The 14,720-nt window shown below is 38.9% G+C and overlaps 2 long non-coding RNA genes across 3 annotated transcripts in view; both read right to left on the reverse strand.

Annotated features, from left to right (window-relative positions):
• The window catches only part of LOC118522437 (uncharacterized), a 129,196-nt gene that overhangs the window by 84,071 nt on the left and 30,405 nt on the right, over positions 1 to 14,720 (reverse strand). The gene's annotated exons all lie outside the window — the stretch shown is intronic.
• On the reverse strand, positions 1,920 to 7,560 carry LOC118522441 (uncharacterized). The gene is made up of 2 exons (XR_004910630.2): positions 7,516 to 7,560; positions 1,920 to 3,115 (listed from the first exon to the last, which is right to left on the reverse strand). It is a non-coding gene; the product is annotated as an uncharacterized LOC118522441 (long non-coding RNA).

Here is a 14,720-nt window from a genome sequence, read left to right on the forward strand (position 1 = left end):
TCTACACCTCTTAAGATAAGAGCATAAGAACTTTTCTGCCAGATAATATTTGTGGAGGAGAAACACCATTCTTCTAAGAATGAGGCTATGTAAATGTGACTTGTTGCAAATGCAGCCTGTTGTAAAATACACGGATGTCAGCCAACGTTCTTCATGCTGTGATGGATTTTGGTATGAATATCACAAGGACGGATGCGCATTATTCACAGAAATGTGTTTTCCTATGTATACTTTCAATTTAATCTCTACAGAAATTTAGGTTTCCACTGAGCCAGCAATAAATCTTCATTAAAAAAATTTAGAGGAAGAATACATATAATCAAAAAGACTAAAAAGGGACTTTTTGCAGACCACTTTCAACCTTTTATTATCTAGTAACACGTTCCCTTTACTTCCTTTCTGTGCTTGTCTGTTCATTTTGGGCAGTGCTGAGTCAACAATGACCTTTCTGGGGGGAAACTGGAGGGGGAGACGAACCATGAGAGACTATGGACTCAGAAAGAAACTGAGGGTTCTAGAGGGGAGGGTTTTGAGGGGATGGGTTAGCCTGGTGATGGGTATTAAAGAGGGCATGTACTGAATGGAGCACTGGGTGTTATACGTAAACAATGAGTCATGGAACACTACATCAAAAACTAATGATGTAATGTATGGTGATTAACATAACATAATAAAAAACAAACAAACAATGACCTTTCTATGAAAGCCCAACTGAGTCTGCTTCCTTCCCCAAGGTAACGTATCTTTAACCTGCTATCTGACAACACCAACACATCTTACTCTTTAGCAATTTGTTCCGTTTTTTTTATTTTGATTGGATTTTATTTGTGTCAACATAACACATTCTTCTCGAGGCACAGAATGTGTGTTTCCCTTCAATTTAGCCTCAAGATCCTTTCCTGGGTTTCCCTGTTGGATTATATCCCATTTTATGTTTACGGTTTCATTTGGTAACACTGTTAAGTTTTGTGACTGGTTTTGTACCCCCAAATTCCCAAATTCACCCTTGCAAAGCGGATGTTTCTTTTGTATCCTCAAGATGGTCCTCAAACAAAGTGCACCACCGATCATCTAAATGGGGTCAGCAAGATGGACTTCAGTGGCCTTTTCTCTGTTCTTTTAAAGCCATGTTTTTCCCCCAGATGCTGTGTTTCTTTAATGGAGTTTTCAATTTATTTTATGCTCCTGTCTTTTTGATCTGGGAACAGGGAGTAGGAAATAAACAAAAGCAGAGATTCCTAATAGAACAGTACTTGGAGACACTGCTGTTAGTATTGAACCTGTTATGGTTTTATGTCTTCACCTTTATTATTTTTGCCACATTTGTGGGTTTGGTACTTAATTATCTTGAGAAGTTCAATACAAGGGAAAGGATGACTTGACAGGTAGACAGAGCAGAGCAATAGGGAATCTTGGAGCCGTTGGAGGTAGAGAGACAAGCCAGCAAGCAAATGGTTGTGCCTGGGTGATCTATCAGCAGATAACAGGGCCCAGGGCACCTATCTGGGGGATTGAAAACAGAAGGGCAAGATCCACAGTCCTGCAGAATAGGCCACTCATGCAGACATTTAGGCACACACACACCAACTAATCAAAGACAAAAACAAACGAAACAAGACAAGAATCCAGTCACCAGAAGTAGAATAGAAGTTACAATGTATCTTATGAATATGAAGGTTTCTCAGGTGTGGAATTTGGGTCCAATACTATCAATAGTTTGCAACCACAGACACCTGACTGTGGTCGTCTGTGTGAAACTGCTCATTATTCTCTCTTTCCCTGAGGTCAGCGCTGGTGTAGGGTCTGGGGCCAGTGTATGTCTTCTGATGGGCTGAAAAGGTCCCTAATGTAATCAGAAAAGGATGGAGAAATGACTGCCAGGGCACAACTTGAGAAAAGCATTCAATTCAAATTCAAAGTTAGGGACTTTTTGGTTGTTGTTGTTATTAAATGACGTTTATTAGCGGGCTGGACCGGCAGAGGAAGGATGTCTGGTTTCCGGTGGTAAGTCAAACACACTTGCACACGTCACGCGGGGCTGAGCTGCGTCAGAAAGGCAACGGCCGGCTGTGACCTCACTCACTCATAGGGCGAAACTACAAAATGACCTCAGAGAATAAACAAGTACTCACAGTCAAATTAAAACATGGAAGTCATTCTAGAGTTTCTCTGATGAAAAATCACCATCGTTTTTTAATTAGTCTCTCTATTGTAAAAGGCTATGTTTTGTTGGAGAAAACATATTATTTCTTCCAATGTAGCAGTACTTCAAAAACAGCTTGCCACATAACAGAGCACTGTGGTCAGTGCAGGGGTGAGCAGACATGGCCACCTTGGAACCAACCCTCTTCGCTGTACTTCAGACAGAACACAGGAGGTGTGTCACAAACGAATCTTGGGTTGCCCCGGGTCAGTGTCCTGGTGGTGTAGCCCTCCAGCCCTCCCGATGACATTATGAGAAACCGGGAGACTGAAGCGAACAGGTGGTGGGCATTCCCATAAGGCATGGGTTTAACTGGACATACTCTTCCCACTGGCCATATGACCTTAACACTTGGAGCCTCAAGTTCCTGAGTGATAAACAGAGAAGTGTGGTCATCCGCCTTATGAGGATTAAGGGAGGGGATGCTAGCATAGGGCCTGTGGCATAGTAGATACAAAGTCAAGTGCAGCCCTCTTTACTCTGTGTCAGTGTGAAGTATATTGAAGGTTTAAATATCTGTACTCCCCCTCCAAATGACAAAGGGAACTGCTTTTGAAATGGCGGGACTTCCTGAAAAATCCCCAAATGCAACACCACCCAGCCTAGCACTAAAAGATTCTCCTGCTGAAAACAGCATCCCCAGCCCCTCCTTCTGGTACATCTTATTGCTAATAGATCTTTTGTGTGTGGTGTGTGTGTGTTCTCAATGACAGTGATCCCCCAAGGTGACAGCAGTTGATCCAATTATTTGCAGAAGCTGCGTCCCTCCTCGGTCAGTGATTGCTCCCAGTGACCAGAGTCTCCGGGAGAGGATGCTCTTTTTCGTGGCAGTCTCCATTCCTACTCATGCATCCATTCACATGTTCCAAATGTTGTTGAGTAATGACTCTTAGCATGGCGTTGTGTTGGACTCTGAGGAGACAATAGTCACAAAAACAAGCAGACGGTTCTAACTACTCACAGAGACAGATATTATCTCTCTAGAGACATATCTAAATTGTTACTTTTTTTTTTTCACATCATGGATAGTCAGGAAGAAAGCAGACTAGACCTCTCCATCAGTGCTACCCTGTCATTAATGTCACAGATCACTTAGTCTTCCATCTGTGTCATCCTTTTTGGGTGGTCTTTATCCTCTTTTTCTTAAGATGGCTCTTCCATCTTTGGTTGGACTTTCACATTTCAGGTAGGAAGAAAAGAAGATTAAGAAACCAAAGAAGCTAGACCAGGAAAGCAAAACTTACTGAAAAATGCCCAGCATATAGATTTAATTCTCACTGGTCACAATGTGTCCCATGGCCCCCACGCTGCAAAGGAAACTGGGCTAGAGAGCTTCTGCCTGGCCGACTGCCCCCCCCACCCCACCCCAGAGCAACTCTGCTTTCTCATGGGAGACAGAATGGATGGGCATGAAGCAGCCAGCAGTCTCTGCCACATTGTGCATCGCCCTGAGCAGATAGGGCTTATCAAAACTGGTTGGCCCAAACTGATCAACAACTCTCAGTGTCAGCCAACTCAATAAAGAGTGGTTAGAAGTGCAGATTCTAGAATCTGGCTCATGGATTCAAACCCTAGCTCTGCCACTTGCCAGCTCTGTGACTTAACAAGGTATTTAACCAGACTGCACCTTAACTTCCTCATTTTTAGGGATAACAATAGTCCCTTACCTCAGAGTGTCAATATGGAAATTGGTTAAGCGGACATAGACTGAGCCTTTAAACACTGAATGGGACTAGTAAGCATTTCTTATATCAGCTATATTTTATATTAATCAAGGGATCTTTTTGTCTTGCTTTGCTTTCCCGCATAGATTTCCCTGCTGGACAAAAATGAATGGACCATTGATGTGATTAATTCCAGTTGGCTCGGCAGCTCTGTCTCCATTGTACTTTAATCCATTTACTCTTCTGGCATATTTCTGTTTTGTGTGAATGGAATAATGGTGCATTTGAGGAAACCAAATCAATCTGCGCTACATAAAATTTCTGAACCTGCAGAGCTGAAAAACAAGATTCACCTCAGTGGGGCAGAAGCAACCTGTAAGGTGTGGCCCCTTAAATGGCAATGATAATACTGTGCATATTGCTCTTCTCTCTTGCAACTCTGAGAATCTCATATTCTTTTTATTACTTTATTATTAAAAACTTATGAGGTCTTAGTCAATACTCTCTTTGAAAGGTTTTTTTAAGACCAAAGAACCACAATAAGCATGATGGGGGGTCGGTTGTGGATTCTGAGTCTGGTTCTACCACTGACCCTCTGTTGGGCAATCTATACTCTATTCTCCGGGTCATTAACTTTTCTGACAGCTGCAGAATACCCCGTAGGAACACTTAGCTGCCAGGCGCTTTGCCCTGATCAAACTCATAGCTATTTCTTTATTGCATTACAGTTGCACAACACTAAACCCATGTGTCTTCATAAGCCCAAATTACTGCTGGCAAGTGAGTTAGTCCTGAGAACAACAGAGAAATGTGTGCAATTTTTTTCTTTGAAGACTGGCTTGAGCTTTGGGATAATTGAGTTACTTAAGTGTCCTTTGGTTTGAAAAATCTCAGTTACTAATTCCTAAGCAAAGATCACTATGTACAAAGGGCAAATTACATATCTTACAGAGTTCAAATGTAAACTGCTACCTATCCGGGAGGTCCTCCATTCTTTTTCACCCCTCTTTTATAGAGTCATTCAATATTTCTCACAGGTACTAATCATACGTATGTGGGGAAATTCTTCATCATTAGGAATAACTAGTCTCCACCTACTAAGTGCCAGTTGCACTTATATCCGGTAGCTATTTCTGCAAAATAAACCAGTGTAAACGCAGTAGAGTAAAATAATAATTATTCATTTCTTAGGCATTTGAAGGTTGGTGCAGGTAGCTCTGCTGATCTCAGATGGGTTCAGTCATCTCTCTGATGGTAGCATAAATCTCTCCTGTAGGTGACTTTGCCCGCTCTGTTCCATGTGGATCTCACCCTCTCCCTACAGCCAGAATGCTAGACGAGGCATGTCACTCTCTTGAAAATGTCGGAAATACTAAAGTGATCAAAATCAGGCTAGTTCTTAAATCCCAGGCTGGGAGGAGCTGGTGCATGAAACTGTTTGCCTCACTTCATGGGCTGAAGTAAGTTACATTTTTGAACCCAAATTCCAGTGATGGGGAAATAGACCCTACTTTTTTAAGAAGAGGAAATGCAAAGTTAAAGGTGGCAAGTCCAAAGCTTTTGTATCAGTTTCCTTTGACCACCGTAACAAATTGCTACAAACATAAGCCTAAAACAACACATAGTTATTCTTTTACAGTTCTGGGGGGATCAGAAATCCAAAATGAGTTACAACAGGCAGAAATCAAGGTGTTGAGAAGCCATTTTCCCTCTGAGGCTCTAGAGAAGACTCTGTTTTCTTGCCTTTTCCAGGTTCTAGGGATGCATCCGTCGCATCCCTTGGCTTATGCCCCCTCCCCACACCATCTCCACAGGGTGGCCTTATAGCATCTTGCTTTGGTGATCACATGCCTTCTTCTGTGTCAAACCTCCTTTTACCTCTCTCTTATAAGGACACCTGTGATTACTTCTAAGGCCCACTAGAATAATCCTGGATAATTCCCCAAACATTCAGTTTCCAGGGATTAACACCTGGATATCTCTGGGAGCCATTATAAAGCTTACCACAAACTTTGAGTTAGGGAGAGATGACGCATTGGGGCCACTCCTGCAATCTATCACACACCCACTCAGATACCCTAAAACACCTTCCCATGTCTCTAAATGTTTCTGTGGATGGCAGTGCCACCCTCAGTAAAGAGCCTCATTTAGCATTTAGTACTTTAAGAATGGGACGGAAAAAGAAAAAGAAAAAGAAAGGAAAAATGCTACAAGGGCAGTAACGTAGGTACTAAATATTCTGTCATGGAAAATTCAAGTTGTAAGGAAGAAATCACGTAGCAAAATGATCCAGAGATGTGTGGTTCTCTTGCCCATGTGGAGCTCATAGGACTGAACATATGGTAATAAATCAGCAAATTACTTTTCATTCATCAAATATATCTTGTGGCTGCCTTCTAAATAATAGAAACTAGAACAGTGAAGAAAACCAATAGAAGCCCCTGTCCTCGTGGGTTCATAGATGTGTATTTTGAGTGGGAACAGCAGAGCCTGGGAACAGGAAGAAGACAGGGTGGTGGAGGGACCGAGCAGGGTGGGGGGAGCCTATGTCGGAGAGCGTGCACGTGGCCATCTCCTACAGGCCTGCAGGACAGCGCTGACGTTGGCTCGTCCTCTGTGTCAGGCTCTCAGTGGAAGGGTTTTAGCAAAGGCTTGTCATGATGTGACTTCTTTCAGGACAAGAACGCTTTTGGTGGTGGTGGAGGAGGAGCAACGTACAGCAATGACCCCGAGATGGATAGCAGTGCAGACTAGGATGGCAGTGGTGGAACTGGGCCGAGAGGAATGGCTCTTGTTAGAGCACCAAGATCCCTTCCTTTTTTTCTTTTTTTGTACTGCAGAAGTAAACCTTCACACATCTACAAGTGTATGAACGCGCTGAAAGTGACCCTTCGATCCTGCTGACTTCTCCTCATCCTTAGGTCCTACTTTGTTCCCAGGGAGCCCAGAGAGTCTATGTGTGTATGCAAGACTGCGGGACACACACACACACGTACACACACACACACACACTATTACTTTCAATGTTTCAGTATGAGGTTTAGTGTCTGCTTAGGTTTCTGAAAGATACCTTTTATCAAATTAAGGGACTTCCTCTCCCAGATTAATAATAACTATGGTCTGCCTGCTTATTTATTAAAGTCTGAAATTACTTTGGAATTTTAGAAAGATTTTATTGTTTTTCTGATTCTTGGCATCATTTTTTTCTTTCCTGAAGAGACCCCACTTTTCCTTTTCACAATGTAAGATCTGATCTGCCTTTTTTTTGGGTTGGGAGGTGGAACGTTGTATCTGTATTAGTGACTAAAGCTGTACTATGTTTTAATTGTATGGACATATGTATGTATATCATCTTTATTGGGATTTGATGGAATAGAGTAGGAAATTATGCACTATTTATTTTTATGTTCTGGAATAGCATGAGTATAATCTTTTTCTAAAATATCTCCTTAGAGTCTGTGTAAGACCACTGATGCTAGTTTTATTTTGGGAGAAAATTGGTGAAATTTATCTATACCTTAAATTTATTCAATATGTATTTAAAGGTTTTCTGCTTTTTCTGTATCAATCTTGGAATGTATAACTACCTAAAAAGTCACAAATTTTTGCTAACATTCCAAAAGTATTAGATGAGAATGATGTACATACCTTAATGTCTTTTTTTAGTATGATGGGTATTATGATGCCTTTCTGTAATGAAGACAATAATTAACAAAGCTTATTGAGGTCATATATGGTGGCCCAGCAGAGACCTAAACCCCAGCAACCTGACCACAGAGTCACACTCTCATCAGCACAGAACCATTACTCCATAAGTTATGTGATGCGAGTTTCTCACTGTGGTCCACACAGTCTACACATTCAATCATTATTTCTTTAACTCAGGCATAATTCATGTAAGAAAACATTAAAAATATTTTATGTGTACATTACTCTCTGGACAACGCCTATTTGTAGTGCTTTATAGTCAGAATATAAGGCTGGTATTAATTTTACACTGGGGAATTTATCAAGTTTTCATTTTGGAATAATACGTTTTAGGGTAAAATGTTTACTACTTGTCTACAAAATATATGATTTTAGTATTAATTAATTACTCTGAAGTTTCACTTATTTTTGGCCCCTGGGTCTGCCTGCAGGAGAGCTGTAACTCCAGCTAACATGATTGAATAACCATTTTCTCCTTCCTTTTCTCTTGATGTGTTTTTTTGTGCTATACTGCGGGGGGCACAGGAATTTTTTAAATGCCTTTTGTTATTTGTATTTTCTATCAACATAATACACACCATCTGGTTACAATTAATGGTTTTGATTTGAAATCTATTTTAACTGATACTGTTATTTCTCTACCAGCCGTTTTTTGTATGTGTGTGATGTTAACATTTCTCAGCATATCTTTACTACTTTCAACCCTTCCACAGATTATTTTAGAATCTTTAAAACAACATGTCTTTAGAAACAACATGAAGTGGACTTTTCTTGTTCATCCCAACCCCCACACTCCCAACAAGATGAGTCTAGAAGGAGATTAACAAATACACACGTGTTGTCATATATTGACTCATCTATTCTTTTTTCTGACACATAATTTTGGTTGTTCTCTTTTGTTATCTTCATATTTCTCCATTTCCAAGAGATCCAATTGTTTCTGTTTTATTATGATTTTTATACTTATTTGTAATATATCTGCTACTTTTCATATTCACTCTATTACCTGTGGGGTTAGCTGTTGTTTATTGTTGTCATTCCTGTTATATTTAGAGCATTGTTAGATTTTCAGAAAGGCTTGGTTTTCTGTTTATATTCATGGATGAGCATCCTAATTGATCAATATTAATATGTAGACTACTGCCTTAGCCAATGTGAAAATTCCTTTACTTTGACAGTGAGTTTATATTTTATTGGGAAAGGGAGAATGAAACTAGACATGGGAGACATGACTTGTGGCATGGTTTTCTCCCAGTACAGGTGGCTGTCTTCCAGGTGCCAATGTAATGGCCCATGGCAAGAGTGGGGTTTGAAAGAAAAATCACTTCAAGGATTAATCTGGGAATTTTTTTTATGAATAAACATCCACTTAGATAGTTGTCTTCATGTTTCCTTAACCTTGAGTTAAAAATGAGGAGTCTGGTGCCCTTGGGTGGCTCAGTTGGTTAAGCTTCTGACTTGGGCTCAGGTCATGATCCCAGGGTCCTGGGATCGAGTCCCACATGCGGCTCCCTGCTTAGTGGGGAGTCTTCTTGTCCCTCTCCCTCTCCCTCTGCTCGTGCTCTTTCTGTCTGTCTGTTTCTCTCTCAAGTAAGTAAATAAAATCTTTTTTAAAAAATGGGTAGTCATCTTTTCTCAAGAAGTGATAGAGCTTCCCAGAGCCCTTTATTTAATGTACAGCTAAGCACCTGACAGTACACTGTACTATTTGTCCACTGGGATTCTAATCCTGGGGAAACTCCCAAGGTTTTCTGGGAAAATCTCATATTTCAAAAGTTCTCTCCACTCACAGAGGATAAGAACTTCTATGAGTCTCAAGGTTTTGCCAGCACTCTGATTCCATTAGACGTGTTTTTCAGAAGCTTCTTTCTCTCTCTCTTTTTATTTTTCCGTTGATGGCACTGTTCCCAGATTTCCACTGCTGTGATGGTTTTATTTTATTTTACTTCATTTCATAGATATTTGGCAAGGAAGGAAAAGTAAACTCATATTTTCCATCAAATATTCTTAAATTCCTCACTTATTAAACTTTTAATTTTGTAATGTTATTTGAAAGTTTATACCTTATTGAAAGTCAAAAAATATACGACACCTATAAAGATACTTTGTATCAACGAGTTTTAATCTAAGACTACCAGATAGTCAGAAATTTGAACTTGGATTCTATGCCCTTTTCATTTGAAATTGGTTCGCTTGTAAAAGGTGGGTTATTCTGAAATGAGTTTTTTCCCAAAGTTGATGTAAACAGAGATGAAAGAACTTTGGAAATTTACAATTTTCCTATGTGTATATGTGTTAGTGAATGACATCATAAAAATTATTTAAATGTATTAATTGAAAATATATTTTATTGTGACATTAGCATTTTTAGTAGTCATTTTTAACTTACATTTTTAAAGAATTACAGTTAATATATTGTAATATATTAACAACAATGTAGTTATTAGAGATTCTCATGTTAATACTTCCACTATGCAAATGAAGAAACTCAAATGCCTCATGGTTAAAGAAACACTTACTCATTGATAGAGGCCGTCTTCTAAGCTAATACTCTATCAATTCTACACAAAAGAAAAATTCTGTGGTAATTTAGTGGAGTGATAGATGTTTTTTCTACTAATCAATGGAATCCAAATTAATCTTGTAATCAATTAATCTAATTACAATTTTAAAAATATTTTCAAAACCGCAACTAAAACAAAGTTACATAAAGCCCTTATTTTCTTAAGTTTTTATTCTAGGGACTTGAGTATTAGAACCTCCTTGCTTTTTTACCTGATGTTATGGACGGAAGTGTGTTTCCCGAATTCATATGCTAAGGCCCTAATCCCCACAAGTACCTCAGAATGTGACTGTATTTGGAAATAAAGTCTTTAAAGATATAATTAAACCAAATGGGGCCACTAGGGGTGCACCTTAATACAATGGCTTGGTGTCCTTATAAGAAAGGAGGAGAGACAGAGGAATAACCATTTGAAAAGCAGACAAAGTGGCGGGTTGCATCTGCAAGTCAAAGAGAGGCCTCAGTGGAAACCAACCTTAAAGACATCTGTGGGTTTAGAAGGCAGAGGGCTAGCCTCCAGAGCTGAGAGAAAATAAATTTCTGCAGTTTAAGCCACCCAGTCAGTGGTATTTTGTTATGGAAGCCCAAGCCAACTAATACACCTGGGGACATCACTTGATATAATTAGAGCAGGTACACCTGTTTTAAAGTTTCTCAGGAGAAACAATAGATGAATGGGTCGTATAAGATCATGTTTAGCTTAAATTGTGACATATTTCTCTTACTGTTCTCTAAAAGGTAGTGCAATCTTATTTCAGCCATTTAAAGATCAGCTGTACACCAATTCACCCTGTTGCAACTCTGTTCTTAAACTGAAAATTTAAGAACAAACAAGTGGAACAAAAACTTTTCGGCAATACCTCACAAAATATCTAGGCAAAAGTTTAATTATTCTACTCATGAAAGAGTCTCAGAGGGACTCTATTATTTGCTCTTATATTAAACACAATTCAAGATATTTTGGTTAAATGGTTTCGGAATTGACAGAACTCGAACATTAAATTAACAATAGGGAGACTGACAAATACAGAGAGACATGCTAGCATCCATGCAATATGCTAGCTTGTATTATCACATTAATTTTAAAAAGCAGAAATCTTAAATCATCAACCTCAGGAATTACAATAATACATCTTGATGGGTGTACAATGAATCTTTACATCGGTTAATAATTGATGTCCATAAGCATCACCCAAGATTATTAAGAAGAAATATTATACTGTGTGTACTGTTAATGATAACAGATTTTTAGAATGGTTCCATTCAAATGAACATAAATGGATTTTTTTGTCAAAAAAATAAACCTTCAACCATGTAGAAATAGATGCTCTGAGTGTTTAGGTTATTTTCAAAGATTTACTATTTACTCAAGGTTGTATTTTATATGTACTACATATATATTTTGAGGAATTAAAAAAACAGTGAATATACAGCACTACAAATCATAAGTTAGCATCAAAATAATTTCACGTGCCAAATTTTGAAAGCACTAATATGTTAAATTTTAAATACAGTGGTTGAGAAAAAAATAGAACTAGAATACACTACAAGTGAAGATTCTAAAATGTCATATTCTGAAGAAGCAGGAAAACAATCACCTGCAAAACCATAATGTTCACAAATGAAATATCCTATAAATTATTATATTAAAATATCCAAGTGATGTTAAGTAAATTATGTACTGTTTAACTTGAAAGGTATTTTAGATGAATCACATAATCCAAACTCCCCAACATACATCCTGGACCTCACTTTACAACACACGCACACGCACACATACAACTCTTGGGGGTGGGGGCGGGTGGTAACAGTGTTCATGGAGAAAACTAAGACAACAAAGTTCACTAAAGGAGCACCAAACAGAACTTCTCAGCCAAGAATGAAAAATACGGGAGCTGGAAGACATTTTAGTGATCATTTTTTAATTCTGTCATCTGACAAAAAGATGCCAATGTTAAGTGATCTATCTAGAATCGCAGTTAGGCACGCTAAGTACTACATTAAAAACAAACAAACAAGAAAGACAATTTCATTGCCTAAAAAAAAAAAATTACACTTCTTCCATATTGTCTGAAATTGCACCTACCCTTAATTAAATTATATCATTTTCTGCAATTATCAAGTTGCCAAATTGCTATTTGCTAACCTGGAGGAAAGTAGTCGCATTATTTAGAGTAGAAAGAATGCAAGGAAGAATGCACAAGTATTTAAAAACTAAACATGATTGTGGAGAACAGAACAGGATGAGGTTGGAGTCAAGCCAATTACACGAGAGTCTCTGTGGGTTGCCCTGAGTAGAACACAAGGTGGGAAGACACACAAAAGGAAAGTCAGCACGTGTTAAAGATTAAGTTACACAAATTTTAAATTTGATCTAGGTCTAGAAAATTCTTCCCCCATCATAAGATTATAAATTTACCTCCTCCTTGGGTCTTTTTATATATTGTTATCTTTTTCACACACACACACACACACACACACACACACACACACACACCCCTTTTCTCTGTTCTTTCATGAGGCTCCTTAATTTTATTTCTGATTCTGAGGTTCTGGATTAAGGACTGCCAACATTCATAACCCTGAAATATTTATTAATAAGTCAGAAAGACAAAACAATACTTGAGGCAGAAGTTTTTCATTAGCTTCAATTAAAACATGGGTAATAATTTCACCCTAACCCAAAATGCCCTAAACTCTTTTTTAAATGGACAAAGTAGGAGCACTAAAAATTTTGAGCATCTGCTCAGGCTCACAAATTCATTGCAGCACAAAACAGACTTATGAAATATTTTCCAGCACAGAAATACAACAAGCATGTATGGAAATAATGTGAACAATTTCACAAGTGTTCACGCCTGCCTGGACCAGTGGATCCTCTCCAGCCATCTGCCCCACGGACTGCTTTCTGTCGTCATCCTACCGTGTTAGGGACAAGTTGTTTGGGGTTTGTTTTTTGTCGTTGTTCTTGTTGGGTTTTTTTTGGTTTTGTTTTGTTTTTAGAGCTGAGAAATAGTATTTTAAAAAACCCAGAATGGCTTTAAGTAAATGTTTTAATGCAAGTTTGGCAAAACACACCTATAATCAAGGAAATGCTGCTGGATATCTTTCTTTCATCTTTAATTTTAGCCCATTTTATTAGAGGACAAAAAGTTCTTAGGAAGCCTGAGGTCCTTTTTTTTTTTTTTTAATTTTTTTATTGTTATGTTAATCCCCATACATTACATCATTAGTTTTAGATATAGTATTCCATGATTCATTGTTTGTGCATAACACCCAGTGCTCCATGCAGAACGTGCCCTCCCCAATACCCATCACCAAGCCTGAGGTCCTTTTTTAACCCTATTCTGTTAAACACTGTTAATACTGATTTCTTGCTGGTGAAAATGTGATAAAAAACAATTGGGAGAAAGAGATAAAGATGAATCAAATTTCAGTAAGGCATCTGTGAACTGCAACCATGCAGAGATCAAAGGTGTGTGTGAGTGTGTAATGCAAATCAGGCCTTTTCACTTCCCTTTTTTTAAAAAATTTTATTATGTTATGTTAATCACCATACATCACATCATTAGTTTTTGATGTAATGTTCCATGATTCATTGTTTGCATATAACACCCAGTGCTCTATTCAGTACTTGCCCTCTTTAAAACCCATCACCAGGCTAAGCCATCTCCACCCCCTCCCCTCTAGAACCCTCAGTTTGTTTCTCAGAGTCCATAGTCTCTCATGGTTTGTCTCCCCCTCTGATTCTCCCCCTTCATTTTTCCCTTCCTGCTATCTTCTTTTTTTTTAACATATAATGTATTATTTCTTTCAGAGGTACATGTCTGTGATTCATCAGTCTTACACAATTCACAGCACTCACCATAGCACATACCTTCCCCAATGTCTATCACCCAGCCACCCCATCCCTCGCACCCCCCACCATTCCAGCAACCCTCCATTTGTTTCCTGAGATTAAGAATTCCTCATATCAGTGAGGTCATATGATACGTGTCTTTCTCTGATCGACTTATTTTGCTTAGCGTAATACCCTCTAGATATATACAATGGAATATTATGCAGCCATCAAAAAAACAAAATCTTGCCATTTGCAACGACGTGGATGGAACTAGAAGGTATTATGCTTTTTCACTCTCCTGCCTCAGTTCACTCACAGTGGCGTCTCACTGCTCCTACGTTTGCTTTGCCTTTGCCCTCACTATGGCCACAAAGCTCAACATGAGCTGACTCTTAGGAGCTTTCTAAACAGAAGTCACAAACCTCCTTTCAGTTACTCAAAATCCCTGAAAGCCTCTGGCTGGGATTCCCTTTCCTGAAATGCATTTTCTCCTATCCTCACCTGCTTAATTCCCAACCATCCTTTACAACACATTTCAAGCATCCGTTAGGGCATGAGGAACCTCCTGCACTTTCTCTCTCCGAAGTTCTTCCTGCCATCCCCCATTTCATTGTGGCAATAATATTCCAACTGGAGTTGAATAATGCATCATGTGATTTTTGTTAAAAGTCACGCTCGCCCACAAGAACATATTGCTGCAAGAGCAAGGATTGTGTTTTTTTTTGCTCACCGCCGGGACGT

This window comes from Halichoerus grypus, chromosome 13 (assembly GCF_964656455.1).
Source record: "Halichoerus grypus chromosome 13, mHalGry1.hap1.1, whole genome shotgun sequence".
NCBI classification, from domain to species: domain Eukaryota; kingdom Metazoa; phylum Chordata; class Mammalia; order Carnivora; family Phocidae; genus Halichoerus; species Halichoerus grypus.